This window comes from Leucoraja erinacea, chromosome 31, assembly GCF_028641065.1.
Source record: "Leucoraja erinacea ecotype New England chromosome 31, Leri_hhj_1, whole genome shotgun sequence".
Classification (NCBI taxonomy): Eukaryota; Metazoa; Chordata; class Chondrichthyes; order Rajiformes; family Rajidae; genus Leucoraja; species Leucoraja erinaceus.
Genome location: NC_073407.1, coordinates 18,463,080 through 18,478,341, shown reverse-complemented (window position 1 = coordinate 18,478,341; position 15,262 = coordinate 18,463,080). Strand labels below are relative to the sequence as shown.

General features: G+C 40.0%; 1 long non-coding RNA gene across 1 annotated transcript; it reads right to left on the bottom strand.

Moving 5' to 3' along the window:
- Window positions 1-9,715: 9,715 nt before the first annotated feature.
- LOC129712028 (uncharacterized) lies at window positions 9,716-14,678 on the bottom strand. Its single transcript, XR_008725983.1, has 2 exons — window positions 9,911-14,678; window positions 9,716-9,770 (listed from the first exon to the last, which is right to left on the bottom strand). It is a non-coding gene; the product is annotated as an uncharacterized LOC129712028 (long non-coding RNA).
- Window positions 14,679-15,262: the final 584 nt, after the last annotated feature.

Genomic DNA, 15,262 nt, shown 5'->3' with positions numbered 1-15,262 from the left:
TTATTACAATTTTACTTTAGTATCTTTAAAGTTTACTTTGACAATGTTAAAATAGTCAATCATAGCTCTATGTCCATGGCAGTTCTATTATATTAAATGTATTTCCAGGCAGTATTAAATGTATTCCAGGTGAGACAGAGGTTCACATGCACGTCCTCTCATCTCATCTACTGTATCCAGTGTTCCCAATGAGGGCTCCTTTACCTCAGTGAGACCAAGCATAAACTGGGCAACCATTTCGCTGAACACCTACGCTAAGTCCGCCAAGGCCTACTGGATCTCCCGGTTGCTAACCATTTTAACTCCCCTTCCTATTCATATACTGTCCTTTCTGTCCAGGGATTCCTCCTTTACACAGAGGAAGGCCACATGCAAATTGGCTTACAGCCCAGGTGTGAATGTTGAATTCTCCGATTTCAGGTCAATTATACAGACACTCCCCTCTCTTTGTAATGATGTCTCTTTCTTGGGATCACACTGTCCTTAGTGAATAATTGACCTATTAGGGAAGCACCCTGCCTGAGGTCATTTGTTGCTGGCCCTGATTTGTCCTGGCCTTTTATTGTTTCCAGTCCCCCTCCCCTACAATCGATCAGAAGAAGGGTCTCAACCTGAAACATCAAACTGCATTTTCTTCAGAGATGCTGCCTGACCCACTGAGTTACTCCAGCACTTTGGATCTATCTTTGCTATAAACAAACAACTGCAGTCCCCTTTTTATTATATTTAGTCCTTGGCAGTGTTTGCCATCATTTTCTACTTTGCCATCATTTGCTAACCATTTCTCCTTAAGGCATTCATCTGTATTCCTCATAAAAATATTATGCTGTTCATCTCATCTAGGTATATGGTAGCGAGCAGACTGATTGGTTATATCACTGCTAGATTCAACTAATGCCCAGAAATGAATGAGACTACAGAGACACTACTCGATCAGTCACAACTACTGACCTCCCCACAATCGAAGGGATCTATAGGAGGCGCTGCTTCTAATAGGAAGCCAATATCATCAAAGCTACACATCACCCTGACCACATTTTCATTCCACTACCACCATCGGGGAGAAAGTACAAGAGGTTGAAAACTAGGACCACCAGGTTCAATGGCAGTCTATTCACAGCAATCATCCGGCTCCTGAAAACTCTACAACATCAACCCCAGCAATGATGATCTTCCATGTCTGTAGTGCACAAAACATCGCCAATTCCTTCTCTCCATAGATGCTGCCTCATCTGCTGAGTTACTCCAGCATTTTGTGTCTACCTATGATCTTCCATGGACTCTTTCGTTGCATTCCGGACTTCAGTTTTGCATGATATGGTTATCTAGTATAACAGTTATTAATTTATTAAGATATTATTGATTATAATATATTTATCTATATGCTATTGCACTCAGTGGCAAGCTACTGTGGCAAATAAGAATTTCATTGTTTCGTTGTCAGTACATATGATAATTGAACACTCTTGACTATCTTCTTGTGGTAATGATTCCCACTTTCGGGGCATTCCTTGATGTTTCTCCTGAATTCCTTCCAGGAATTGATAGCGACTATCGTACATTTCGTACACGATCATGTTATTCTCCTATATGCTGATGGGTAAGTGGAGAAATTGCATCACTTTTAAGAAACGAATCTGTAAATTGTTCAATAAAGTCACAATATAATTTCTTAAATGAGGGTCAATGTGCAATATCTAAAAATTTGATAGTTCAAAATTGTAAATGTTTAAAAAAATTCACAACTTCCCCCCCCCCCCCAAATTGTATTTGTTTTCCTTTCATAAATGGATAAAAAGCTATACCATTGAAAGAGGGGACCTGGATAGAACAAAACTAATATTTTATCACACTGCAGATGTTTTACATTACAGCATCGGTCACTAAGCTGATAATGTTTCCGTGTTCATTTGGAAATGGCCACATTACTGGCTTGTAAGTTTTAATGGAAAGGCTAAATTCTAATTATTCATCCAGGAGTTGGCTCCTCAAGGAAATTTCTTTATTACAAACTCCAGACTTGATTAATATTAAAAATGTATTATCTCCATATTAAACTGCAAGGTTAAATTCAGGTATTTTCACAGTAGATCTTTAGTAATAAGTGAACTTTGCTGATCAGTTTTTAAAAGTTTAACTAATTATTGTTAGAGTATTTTTTTAGCCATCATGTTTTGAAATTTATAGAATCACTGCAGCAATATAGAGGGTTCTTGTAACCCAGCAGGCCCGTGTTGGATATTGGTATGAAAAAACTCATTTCCATTCTCCAATTCTTTCCCTGGAGCTTCACAAATGTTTTTCCTCAATTATCTATCTTGAGCTCTTCTGAAATCAACAACAAAGTCTGCTTCCACTCTTTTCCCAGGCAAGCATTTCCAGATCATTACATGTTGTGTGAAAAGGCTTTTCTTGCAGATCCCCACTTCTTCTGGCGATCGCCTTTAACTTGAAATTCAACCATAATAGCAAGCGGAACAGTCTCTCATTCACAAACAGAATGCCTAGAAATTCATTAGTTCTGTTTTTAGTGTTTTTAGTGTTAAAACGTTGTTTTACAGTTACCCATGGCAATCTCTTTGCATTAGTACCCTTTTGCACCCACGGCAACTTTCTATATTGGGAGCCATCTCAGTTCTCCGTTTTGCCTGCTTAAGTTTCACACACCTGCCAACTCTTAGCCATACAGACTCTTGTTTTTAACATACCTGCTCCATGGTGACCCATCAGTAATGGCAGATAAAAAGAGATTCTTCCAAAAACAGGTATACAAAATTATAAGGGACATAAGGTAGATATGCACAGGGTGGATAGTAGGAAACTATTATCCATAACTATCTAAAACTAGAGTCTGTAGATTTAGGGTATGGGGTAAGAGGTTTAGAGGAGATCTGAGTATGGATTTTTTCACCTATAGGAGGTTGGAAGATACTTTCTAAGGTTGATGTGGCAACAGTTTTCTTAACACTGAATCAGCATCCAGTTGAACACTTAAATCACCAAAGCGCAGAAGATAATGGATTAAATTCTTGGTAGCATATATAGGTGCTTAATAGTAGGCATGCTGGGCTATAAGGCCTGTTTCTGTGCTATTTGACATTTTGAAACTGATTTCATCCTACCACAATGCAGACTCAGCCAGCACATTGACAGAGGAAACTGAGCTTTCATTTTTAATTATTTTTTTTAAATTGCAGATGCAGGGAGGCTGAAATAAAAACACAAATTGCTAAAAACACACAGCAGCACAAGCAGCTTCAATGGACAGAAAAACAGTTAACATTTCATTAGAACATTTGTTTATGAAGCAGCGGTGGGGGGAGGGATGGGGATAAATAAGGGAATTATTTTTTTATTTTCTCTCTTCCCCCGTTATGTACTATGTTTACAAATTCGCATATTCTGTTGTGCTACAGCAAGTAGGAATTTCATTGTCCCATCCGGGACATATGACAATAAAACGCTCTTGACTTGAATATCTTTGATAGGGAGAGATCAAATGATTATATATGGCAGCTCAGTAGATGTTAAGATCAAATTAAGTTTTTTTTTGCCCGCGCAATGTACTGTTAATGAAATGGCCATGCGACTAGAAAAAGAAGGAAAATCCAAGCCAAAATAATTGCAGGTGGAAATGGCCGAAAATGGAAGTCACTTGAAGTTAAAGAATTTGATATTGTGTCCTAAAGGTTGCAACATTGTAAACAACAGACGATTGGTTGACTCGTGTCTTTATGACTAATTCTCATTGATATTCAGCTTGTGACACACTTACTGGATGAAGTGTGGATGAAGCTAATTCTACGATTACTCAAAAGCAAAGACTGATTTCTAAACATAACTGAATTGGACTTTACATTGATATTTCACAAGTAACCGCTATCCTCTGCAAATGTTTTGGCAAAATTATCCTGCTTTTATTGGCAGCAAGTGCTGCAGTTTCTCCTTTCTTTTAAAAATCGACTCTTTTTAATATGTCACTGGGAACAGAGCCACTAGAAAATCAATAGCAAAGCTCTCACAAAGATTTATCTTCTTAGGCAGTGCTTCCTAATCTCCCAGCCAACAGGAGTTGCAAGGTGTCCATTGACTCTCAGATGCCTTGGTCTACCAGAATTGGCTCCTGTAAAGACACTCTTATCTTCTCTACCATGAAGATCTAGGACTGGTTTATCAAAATGACAACGGGACCAAAGAGCTATTTAGGAAAAAGTAAGGGATTTTGGATTGTAAGCTCCACGTTTATTCATTTGTAAAACAAAAAAATCACTGGCAAATCACCACAAAAAACCAAGCTCCTTTAAGAATTTATTATTAGGAGATAAATCTTGTTATTCAATAAATGTGTGTTATGTTTTAAATATAACTATGTATTTTCTGCAACCGACTGAACATGGTAACCAGTATTCAAATCATACCGAACGATCAAATTAGATCCATGTTTAAAAAAGGTTTTAAGCTATAATTTGCATCAAAATAACATTGAGCTGAAATCTGTTCACAACAATACATGTGGAAATACTACAGTATACTCACCTAAGTACAAAAGTTGTTAGGGATACCCACTTTCTCTGTTCACTTCATAAAAACAAGCACCTTGGGTCCCCACGCAAATACAACTTGCTAGAAATTTTAAAAATTGTAACTTCCTTGTATATATTTTTTCTTCATCTCAAACTAATATTTTCTGCTCCATCTGTCACTATTTTGTCATAGATTTCACTCACTTGAAATTTCACATTGCCTTAAAAGGGCTGTCCCACTTGGGCGACCTAATTGGTGAGTTTAGAAGAGTTTGAAAAAATGACGTGTTGAAGACCTCCTTCGACTATGTAGAAGACCTCCTTCGACCTCCTTCGACTATGTTGAAGACTAGCTACGACTAACTTCGGGAAAATTGGACACCGAATAGTGGAGAGTGAAGCCGATCTCCCTTCGACTTTCCTTCGCCTATGATGAAGACTATCTACAACTACCTTCGACTACCCTCAATTACCTACGATTAACATGTTGACCTACTACGACTAAACCTACGGATTTTTTCCATGGTGATCTTTTTTTACTCGCGGGCATTTTTTAACATATTGTAAAAATGCCGCGACCCAGCTGAAGCCTCGAGTACGAGGAGACCACTCTCGAGCTTAAAAGAGAGTTACGAAGACCTCCTGCGACCTCATGTTGACCATGCTGCGAGTATGAGTCGAGGGCAAACTCGCCAGAACTCGCGGATTAGGTCACCCAAGTGGGACAGGCCCTTTATGCTTTTTGCCTTGCAATTTTTTGACCTAGGCTAAAGAGATGCACAGTTACTTTTCTTGTCCACACTAGTCCCTGGCGCTGGTTTCCTTTGAAGGACCATTTTTTGCACCATTCATGGCTTGCCACAACAAATCTGATGGTGGTAAAATAGAGAGAGGCAGCTTGAACTAGAGGCACTCACTGTTAGATTCACTCCTGTGACACATATTATGGCCTGTTGATTTATAAGTTTAGTTTAGGTCTACTTAAAATCATTCTGGCCTAATTTATCAATTGTGTTACAGATATACTGAACTGTTATGTCCAAAACCATTGTGTTCTTCAAGTAAAATAAAAACAGAAACTTTTAGTATCTGTGTTGCTGCAAAACATTGGTCAGGATGGTGATGTAAACTGCATGTTAATAATGTAAACCCTGCACTAAAGAGGCAGCTGTCAGTGCAGATGTTTCCAAAAGACCTTTTTAAAAAAAAAGTTCCAAAGGAAGCTGGAAAGTGCCTGAAGGCAAAATTTAAAGAGGCGAATTTGGAACTCTTCACTAAGGAGGTCCTGAAAAAAAAGAGGTAGCTCCTTTTGGCAATGGCAAGAAAAGTCTACAGTTTGGAACAAGAAATGAAACCCAGATTGTTCCAGTCTAAAAGAATGGTCAGCACTGCCTATCATGACATGGGTACACCGGACCAAGAGTAGACCATCCAGGCTGAGGCATTAGACCTCTGTTATAAAACAGTACACAGCCTGTGGGTGACATTATGCTGAGTGCTGACTGGGAAAAGTGAAGTATGCACTTATAGAGTCTAATCATATTATATTTTCAGATTGATGACGCTTCAAAAAAAATGTTCAGCTTCAAACTTTGCAACAATGCAACAATCCCATAAAACTCCCATCAGCAACATGGAAACAGTAACAATCAAGGCACTTCCTCCTGAATGTTCTATCACCTATCACTCAACTTTACCTTGAGACATAACTGTGCCCACTTGTCCCTTAGTACCACTAGCCTTCAGTAGGTTACCAATATCAGGTTTAAAAGTTATTATTTGACCTCACATCTACAGCTTCAGTGGGAGAACATTTCAAGCTTTATGTCCTTGGTGTGGAGAACTGACTTCCCTCCTGATCACACTAATCATGGAGATGAATCTGAAACATCTGAATCTGAACCATTTCTGGGCAATACTACCTACAAAAATGGAGTAGGAGGGATTTCTAGAATCACACTATGCAGAAGAGGACCACTAGGCCTGTCACACCTGCACCTACTCTTTGAAAGAGATGAATAATTACTTCACTCTTATGGTCGTTCTCCATCTACTATGGACTAACAATCAATAGACTTTGTTTTGATCACACTATATACTTTGACTTGCATTATAATATTCTGGTTAACTAGTGTTAATGGTAATTTATTGTATTGTTGTGATAATGTGCCTGCAAAGCGGCAGCAAGTAAGAATTTCATTGTTACCTTCCTGGTGCATAGGACAATTAAACACTTGATATTTAGTTTAAGAAGGAACTGCAGATGCTGGAAAATCGAAGGTAGATAAAAATGCTGGAGAAACTCAGCAGGTGAGGCAGCATCTATGGAGCAAAGGAAATAGGCAACGTTTCGGGCCGAAACCCGAAGTCTTCAGTCTGAAGAAGGGTTTTGGCCCGAAACGTTGCCAATTTCCTTCGCTCCATAGATGCTGCCTCACCCGCTGAGTTTCCCCAGCATTTTTGTCTACCTAAACACTCTTGATAACTCTGTTTCAATTTTATTTTGAAAATACAATTCTTTCCAAAAACTGCTATTAAATCTCCATCTATCCAGTGTTCCTGTGAGGAATATGATTCAACTAGATGCAGGTAACACCTTGACAACACCTTGTCTAACATTACACTTGTTTTAAAATAATCTTACTTAAACCAAACATAAATAATGAAACCAATGGAGACACAAGGAATTGCAGATGCTGCAATCTTGCATAGAATGCAAAATGCTGGAGTTACGTAGAGGGTCATCATCTCTGAAGGACACGGATAGGCAACGTTTTAGGTTGGGATTCCTCTTCAAACTTTATGAAGTTACAAAGAAAAGGCCTCTATTGAGGACAGGCCATTCTACATTCTTTAGAAGGGGCCCACGAGCCAAAACATCGCTTATCCAAGTCCTCCAGAGATGTCTGACCCACTGAGTTACTCCAGCATTTTGTGTTCTAATGAAAAGAATATTTGAAGTTGCTTAGTATTGCTTTTCATTACTTCAGAGTAACATTTATATTAAAAGTGTGCTGGGAACTCTTTTTATCATAGATCTAATCTACCCTTTATTTACAAATCCTTTGCTTCATTCTTGTAACTAAAATTGCCCAGAAAAACAATTTTACTTTGATCTCCATGTTTAATTCAATCAGGAACAGAAGCACCGAAGTGCCGGGAGTGAAAATCCATTCATTTTCCGAGGCCCCTTTCACCTATCTTAGTACAAAATACATCCAAAAACAATAAAAAAGCAAAATTAATTGAGAACAGAAATTGCAAGAAGGGAGAAATGTTTTAGTACACCACAAAAAGCCACAAGGCAGTAAGAAAATCTGCATATGGTACTAATGTGCACAACTCAAACCATGACCTGAAAGATTTGGCAGCCAGATTGCGAATGGAATCTTCAATATTCCATATCACCTGAAGAAAAATCCAACGCACTGCTTACCTTTTACAGCGTAAAGATTTACTTGATCAAAACAGGAAAGGGAAACATGTATTTAGATTCATTTGGTTAGGTTCCAGATGTCCTTCAATGTTTGGCCATTCTGTCTGAATATGGAGATATTTCTTGTTCCATGGCATATGGTTTCCTCTGTGCTGGTATTCCATCCGAATAAGAGTTGATGCTAATCTTTGATACTTGAGTTTAGAAACTGGATTAATTATTGTCAATTTTTAAAGTGCTAATCGCACCAATGTTGATTTTTATCAGGAGTGGATTGCAGCCGCAGCATGTTCAAGATGAAACTGTGCACAATGCAAAGTTAGTCTGGCAGTCCTATGCAGGATGCATGCTTCAGCATTGGACCTGCTCCAGGAACGTGCATGTAATGATGTCACCACTGGCACACCATCCAATTTTAGACTTCCTGACAAAATTGAAGCTAAAACCAGCAACATACACTGCTGTGAAACCACCTCAATGCTACTCGGAGCACATACGAAGGGCTCTGTATCTGAAATATTAACTATTTCTCTTTCCGCAGATGCTGCCTGATCTGCTGAGTGGTTCCAGCATTTTATGTTTTTATTTAAGGTTTCTATCGTCTGCAGTTGTTTTGATACTCATCGCACAACAGATGAGTTTGATTGGAGTCAATAAATAAGTGTCTGACATAAGTGCCCTTCCTATCGAGATGTTCCCGGGATGAGTGTATGGCTTGGGAAATGGCGCCTGCCATGGACTTGTTGTGGTGGTAATAAATTGCAGTGAATCAATGCTGTCTGGGAGTGCTGCAGCAGTCAAATTACCAGAGGCCTGGACTAACAATTCACAGATCTGAGTTAAAATCCCATTATAACAGCTAAAGAATTTAACATTCAGTTAATAATCTAGAATTAAATATAATACAGCTAGTTTTAGCAATGATGACCATGCAATTACCAGCTGGTTCTCTGATGTCCACTTCATTCTCTCTGGCTTCTTTGGGACTTCAGCCCGACAGTGGTGTGATCGACTTTCAAGATGACTTCTAACATGGCCTTACAATCCAGGAACATTGAGGTGAGTAGCGAAAGGTGCCATTTTCTACTGGCATTCAGACCTTTCTGTTATCACTGCATTTTATGGACTTGAAGCTGAGACTCTGACACGCAGAATCTTAAGTAGATGGTCTCTGCCATCTTTGTTCTTGTCCACAGGGCCAGTGTTTAACATGCACAGAGAGCATACTAACGAGATGTGCAAGTGAACAGGAGGCATTTCTCTGCCACTCTGCAAGTGAGTGATGAGCTCCCACATGCTACATCACGACTCCTGCAAGACAGCATTCTACTTATGTGTCAAAACACAAAGTGCTGGTGAAATTTAGTGGTTCAGTCAGCATCTGTGGAGGGAGTGAACAGTCGGCATTTTAGGTTGGGACTCGTAGAAACAGAAATAGGAGTAAGTCATTCGGCCCTTCGAGCCAGAATGGCCATTCAATATAATCATGGCTGAACATCTAAAATCAGTACCCCGTTCCTGCTTTTTCCCCATACCCCTTGATTCCTTTAGCCCTATGACACTTCATCAAACTGATGATCAGTCTGAAAAAGGGGCACCTCAAACGACATCTATATAAAAAAATGTTTTTTGCGAAAAATAGTTATTTGTTCAAATAATTTGCTCAAAATGTAATGACATGTTCTAATGCGGCGGTTTGTGCTGCTCCCATGCAATCTATGATTCAGTCCTGTCCTCAGAAGCTATCTTTGTGGTGTTTACATGTTCTCTCTGTGACCTGGTGGGTTTTTGCTCAATATTCTAACTGCCTCCTACATCTTAATGGGTGAAATAGTGTAGCAGATAACAAGAAAGCCAGTGAGGGACAGGGTAGAGAAGGGCAAGGGAATGTGGGGAAGAAATGCTTACAGGGAATTAAATTGAGGAATAGGAACACCCTGACATAGAGAACGGCATAGACCCGATGGGCTGAAGAGCCTCCCATATCTTAAGCAATATGAGGATCTCAGCATCTGGAAAGGGACACAGTGTGATAAGGCAGAAAGTGGGATGATTCTAAAGGTTGGGCAATAGACCTCATTGAAAATTGATTGAAACTGGATAATAGCAGTCTCAGTGAACAGTAGCAAGGTAAAAGTGAACAACAGCGAACCGATCCCCGGATACTCCATAGCAACCACACACAGATTCTGGGACAGGAATTCATCATTGTACGGGATGCATATGGCGTATGTAGCATACGGCACTCCAGAGCACTGGGCAGCAAAAACAACTTCAGGTTTATTATTGCCACATATACTGAGGTACAGTGAAAAACTGTTTGTGTGCTATCCAGTCAAATCAGATATTATTATGTATGAATAAACTATAAGCCAAACACAAGTAAAAACGTAGAGCAAAGAGAAAGATGCCAGTGCAGAATATAGTTTCTCAACATTGTAACGTAACAGTTCCAGAGACAAAGTCAAATTTCCGCAATGAGGTCGTTTGGAAAATAGGGACTGTACCCTAGTTTATGAAGGACCCTTCAGAGGTCTGATGACAGAGGGTAGAGATAGCAGGTGGAAAGTAGATAACGAATATTACAAAAATAATATCATTTTGGATGTGAAAACATCTGACCAAGGATAGATGTGTTCCAAGTTGGTCCACGTGCAATAAAGAGTAGACACAATGAGTTGCATGCACACCGAGTAGACACAAGGAACTCCTTGGCTTGCATATCACACAAAGTGCTGGAATAAGTCAGCAGATCAAGCAGCATCCCTGGAAGATATGAATAGGCGACGTTTCAGGTGGGGACTCTTCATCAGACTATAATAAAAGTTTGTTCTAAAGGTGAACTGAACCCTGGACTCCACACAAATTCTTTCTGTCCACAGCATTGTTCCAACATGTCCATGTGCAGTGGGACTCCATCATGCAGTTGAAATGTTAAATGTTTATCCATCTGTTCCCACCAGTATATGGTTATAAAGAAACTCAGCTTGTTGTTGTATTGAAGGTTATTCACAGTTGTCTGATGCTTGACTACTGTCATTGGGCCCCAAGAGAAACAACTTTACCAACCGTAGCTGGGGAAATGCATGGAGATGATGGACACCTCCATGATCTGGCAGTAGAATTGACCGTTCTAGGCCTCAACCTCAGCTTTTGTTTTGTTGTTATAAAATATCACACTCACTCGGTGTTCACATGTCTCTTTAAGGTATTATAAATAATTTTACATAGAAATGTTGGTTCTTTCCTTCCCAGTAGTTTGTGTCTTGGAATAAAGCCTAGTTTTTCTGGTATTTTCCAACTCCTACATGTTGTGTCCCAGAAGAGATGGTGGTTCATGCATTCTGCAACAGACGGTAGATTTCCTGTGCTCTATTCAACATTTGCCTGGCTTTTAGATTGATGTTTCCACTGGTCCTTGTAACGTTGCCTTCCAAATCGAACGTGAAGCCCAGCTGCTGTCGCTGCGGGTGAAGTTTCGTAGCTCAAGATGATTAGGATGCTTCTTTTACCCTTGTGCTTATATGTTAACCACTAACTTGCACTCATTCCAAAATTAAAACCATTGCTAAATCAGCTGTGGCTGACTGAATGTGGGGTGCAATTTTTAAAATGTTGAGCAACATTCCTTTTCCAGAATGTGAACATTATTCTGCTCCACAGTAAGTGGGCTACAAATTCACTGCTGAATTCAAATGGGACATGAAGACATGGTGTTACACCTTCTGTCTGATGCCTCAAGTGAACACTGACAGGTTCGGGAAACAAGGAGAGTACATAGGAACTCAAATTTCACACCTTTTGGCGGGTCTGGTCAAATATGCATTATATTAATAAAACAACCTTAATATGTTGACACAAGGAACTGTAGATGCTGGTTTACCAAAAAAAAAACTCCAATTGCTGGAGTATCTCAGTGGGTCAGGCAGCATCTCTGGAGGACATGCCCCAAGTTCCTCCATCCGACTGACTTTCTCCTCGGTAAATACAGAGGAGAAATACTCATTGAGGACCTTGCCCATCTCCAGTGGCTCCACACAGAGGTGACTGCTTTGATTCCTGAGAGGGAAATGCTACCAAAAATTAAATAATTCAATGTTCATACCATTGGGTTATAAGCATATTTCATATTTTGAATGACTGTTTGGGGAAATGGGGTATATCTCTGCAACATCCACATGCTTCTGTTAGAAGCACAGAAACCACGTAACAGTACAGATCACAAAGTGCTGCAGTAATCAGCGGGCCAGGCAGCATCTCTGGAGCACATGAATAGGTGACGTTTCTGATCTGCTATCCATGTCTGGAGATGCTGTCTGACCCGCTGATTACTGCAGCACTTTGTGCCGCAGTTTCCTGTGTCCACGTGGAACTATACATCACAGCAACAGGCCTTTTGGCCCATGATGTCCATGCTGAACATACCAATTTAAACTAATCTCCACTGCCTACATGTAATCCATATCCTTCCATTCCTTGCGTAACAATTACGTGCTTGCATTCAGAAGAATATGATTGTTGTTGTATAATTTAAGCAAAACTTTTTACATCTCAAACCATTTTAAAGTGGTTCACAGCTGGTTAATCACTTTTTTAAGTATATTGCTTTTCTGATAGGCAAACGCAAGAGTACATTTCTACACTGCCAACTCCCATAGTAGACAATGTGCTTCAAGTAAAATGTGGTCTGCATGTATGAATAAATGTTGGCCAGACATTTAGAGAACCCTATTCTTCTTCCAATAATGCCAATGCATCACTTAAGTGTCTGGGATGACAGATTAAAGTCACATCCAAATGGCAACACCTCCTATATAATTACTTGTTACCAAGGTCCAGAGAACGATTTGAACCAACTCATTCAAATGGCTCAAAGGCAAACATGTCACCACATCAAGGCTGAAGTGATCATGATAATAAGACAATTGTAAATCATTCAGACATTGAAAACATTTCAGCAATGATGAAGCCAGGTAATTAAACTGAACAGTACAGCACAGGAACAGGACCTTCGGCACACAGTGTCTGCGCTGAACATGATGCCAAGTTAAATAAATCTCCTCAACCCACATGTCCCTCCATTTCATGCAGATACATGTGCCAATCGAAAAGCCTCCTAAACACCATTATTGCATCAACTTCATGCTAATGGGATAACCAAAATGGCACACAATACTTCAAATATAGTCCTATCAAAGTTTTTAAAAGTCTCAACATGACTTCCTGACTCTTAGACTCAATGCTTTGACCGATAAAGGCAAGCATACCATATACCAGATCCCCTGCGGCTAGAAAGGTTTTAAAGATCTTCATCAAGGTCCCTGTAATCTCTTCTCTTGCCTCTCTCAATAACCTGAGATGAAACCCATCAAGTCCTGGGGATTTATCCACCTTAATGCTTGTCAAGAGATCCAGCACCATCTGCTTCCTGATCTCAAACTGTTCTCATGAATGAATCTTCCCCACACCCATCATCCATGCCCTTCTTTATCCTTGGTGAATAATAATGTAGAGTACGTGTTTTGCCCCTTAGCTACACCCTCTGACTGCAGGCATAAACTCCCTCGTTTATCCTTGAGTGATCTTACCCTCTTTCTAGTTAACCTCTTGTTTTTCATGTAAGTAAAATTGCTTTTGCTTTGGGATTTTTTAATCTGACTTGCCAATGACATTTCATGGCTCCTTTTGGCACTTCTGATTGCCTGCTTGAGTTCTTTCCTCCTTGCTCTATGTTCCTCAAAGCCCCTGTCTGATTTCATCTTCCTCAACCTTACATATGCTTCCTTTTATTTTTGACTAAACGTAGAACCTCTCTTGTCATCCACAGTCCCCTTACATTACCATCCTTATCCCTCATCTTTACTGGAACAAGCCTGTCCTGAACTCAGATCAGCTGGTCGCTGGTCCGTAAACAACTCCCACATGTCAGATGTGGACTTACTCAATAACAGCTGCTCCTAATTTACTCTCTTAGCACTTGCCAAATAATGTTACATTCTGCCCTAATCCAATTTAATACTTTCCCAAAAGGTCCAGACATATCCTTATTCATAACTATCTAAACATCTATGGTTATGATAACTATTCCCAAAATACTCTACCATTGAAACACAAGTCACCTTGCCAGGTTCCCCGTACAGGATCTTGTATGATCCCTCCTCAAGTTGGACTATCCACATATTGTTTTAAGAACTCTCTTGGTTACACCTAACAAGTTCCCATCCAAGCCTTTTGCATCCCAGATGCAAGGAAATCACTGTCAATATTGGGGAAGTTAAAGTCACCAACTACAATAAATCTGTTGCTTTTACACCTTTCCACATGTCTACATACCTGCTCCTCTATTTCCCGGGAAGATATTGAGAAGCAATTGCATCATTCTTATTTTTGAGCTCAACCCACATTGCCTCAACCATGGCTTTTCCGAGTGCCGAGGAGACATTCTACCTCATTGGTGATCAACTCCTCCACCTCTTTTACCTCTTTCTCTGTTACATCCGAAACATCTAAACACTGGACCATTAAGCTGCCAACTTAGTTTCTCTCGCGATCAAATCTCCTTACTGGCCACAATATCATCGTTCCATGCGCCAATGCAGACTTTAAGTTCATCCGCTATGTCCGTGATATTCCTTGCTTTGAAATAACCACACTTCAGCTCATCAGTTTCACTGAGTTCATTAACCTCTCCCTGCTTGTCCTTTGAGATTTACTGCTCATGGCCTCTATCTTCCCATCAGTCCTTCTATTTGCTGACCTGCTGCTAGTGTTCCCGGCTCTTGCCACTCTTGATTAAACCCCTTGAATTAGCAGTACTGAACCCCCCAGCCAGGATATTAAAATTCAGGTGCAACGTGCCCTTCTGGTACGGGTCCTATCTGCGCAGGACGAGCACCCATTTGTCCATAGATCCGAAGCCCTCTCACCTGAACAAGTTCCTTAGCCATGTGTTCAGCTGCACTATATTTCTGTTCCTTGCCTCAATAGTGATACTGCTGGTAATTCTGACATCAAAACCTTGGATATGCTCCACCCAAAACAACACCTATTCATGTTCTCCAGAGATGTTGCCTGACCTGCTGAGCTACTCCAGCACTTTGTGTTCTACACAGGATACCAACATTCATGGCTCTCAGTTTTTCAAGCTATTACTAACTCCCTAAATTCTCTTTGCATGACCTATCTCCCTTCCCACCCATGTCATTGGTATCAATATGGATCACAAGCTCTGGCTACTCGCCCTCCGTTCTCAGAATGGTTGACAAATTTAAAGCAACTTCCACAGAATACATTAAGTCAAAAA